This window comes from Bison bison, unplaced genomic scaffold (assembly GCF_000754665.1).
Source record: "Bison bison bison isolate TAMUID 2011002044 unplaced genomic scaffold, Bison_UMD1.0 scf7180017864512, whole genome shotgun sequence".
In the NCBI taxonomy this organism is placed as follows: Eukaryota; Metazoa; Chordata; class Mammalia; order Artiodactyla; family Bovidae; genus Bison; species Bison bison.
The window spans coordinates 166,031-167,704 of record NW_011495066.1 but is presented as its reverse complement, the minus strand read 5'-3'; the positions used below and the strand labels follow the sequence as shown (position 1 = coordinate 167,704).

Below are 1,674 nucleotides of genomic sequence, written 5' to 3'. Positions count from 1 at the left end.
CTTTCTAGTTGCTTTAGGTGTACAGTTAAGTTGTTTATTTGAAATTTTTCTTGTTTCTTGAGATAAGATTGTATTGCTATATATTTCTCTCTGAGAACTGCTTTTGCTTTGTTCCATAGGTTTTGGATCATTGTGTTTTAATTGTCATTTGTATCTAGGTATTGTTTTATTTTCTCTTTGATTTATTCAGTGATCCATGGGTTATTCACTTACGTCTTTTTCAGTTTTCATGTGTTTCTGTTTTCTTTCAGTTTTTTTTTTTCCTGTAATTCATTTATAATCTCATAGGTTTTTGGTCAGAAATCATACTTGATATGATTTCAATTTTCTTAGATTTATTGAGAATTCATTTGTGGCCCAAGATGTAATCAGTCCTGGAGAATATTCCATGTGTAATTAAGAAGAAAGTGTATTCTCCTGTTTTCTAAAGGAATGTCCTGTAATTATCAATTACATCTCTCTGATCTAATATGTCATTTAAGGTTTGTGTTTCCTTGGTAATAATGTCTGGATGATCTCTCTATTGGTGTCAGTAAACTGTTAGATTTCCCCACTATTATTGTTTTACTGTAGATTTCCCCTTTGTATATCTGTTAGGTCTTACCTTACATATTGTAGTGCTCCGATGTTCATTGCAAATATATTTGTTATTGTTATATCTTCTTCTTGTATTGATCAGTAGATCATGTCTTGTATTTCTTTGTCTTTTAAAACAGTCTACATTTAAAAGTCTATTTTGTTTGACCTGAGTATTACTACTCCAACTTTCCATTAATTTCAATTTTCATAGACTATCTTTTTATATCCCCTCACTTATAGTCTGTGTGTGAACCTAGGTCTGAATTGGATGTATTTATAGACAGCATATATATGGATCTTATGTTCATATCCATTTAGCCTGTCTATGTCTTTTGGTTGGAGCAATTCTTCCATTTTCACTTAAGGTAATTATTGATATATGTGTTCTTATTGCTATTTTCTTAATTTTTTTGGCTTTGTTTTTGTAGGTGGTTTTCCTTCCCTTTCTCTTTTGTTCTCTTCACTTGTGATTTAATGACCATCTTCAGTATTGTCTTTGGATTTCTTCATGTGTGCACATGTGTGTGTAAATATTGTAATGTAGTAGTAGTGTTAGTCATGCAGTCATGTCCAACTTTTTGAAACCCTAAGAACTGTAGCCTCCCAGGCTCCTCTGTCCATGGAATTCTCCAGGCAAGAATACTGGAGTGGGTAGCTATTACTTTCTCCAGGGGATTTTCCCAACCCAGGGATCAAACCCAGGTCTCCTGCAGTGCAGGCAGATTCTTTACTAGCTGAGATACCAGGGAAGTCCATGTATCTCTTGGAGTTATTATGTTTGCTATTCCCATGAGATTTTGATACACATTTCATGTGTGTACATTTCAGTGTGTTTGCCCTCTGATGCCCTCTTGCAACACCTACCGTCTTACTTGGGTTTCTCTTACCTTGGGCGTGGGGTATCTCTTCACAGCTGCTCTAGCAAAGTGCAGCCATTGCTCCTTACCTTGGATGGGGAGTATCTCCTCACCGCCGCCCTTCCTGACCTTCAAAGTGGAATAGCTCCTCTAGGCCCTCCTGTGCCATGGCTCCTTGGACGTGGGGTTGGTCCTCCTGGCCACCGCCCCTGGCCTTGGGCATGGGTTGCTCCTCCCG

The 1,674-nt window shown here is 37.4% G+C and overlaps 1 pseudogene; it reads right to left on the bottom strand.

Annotated features, from left to right (window-relative positions):
* LOC104981017 overlaps positions 1-1,674 on the bottom strand; it is a 70,387-nt pseudogene that overhangs the window by 67,707 nt on the left and 1,006 nt on the right.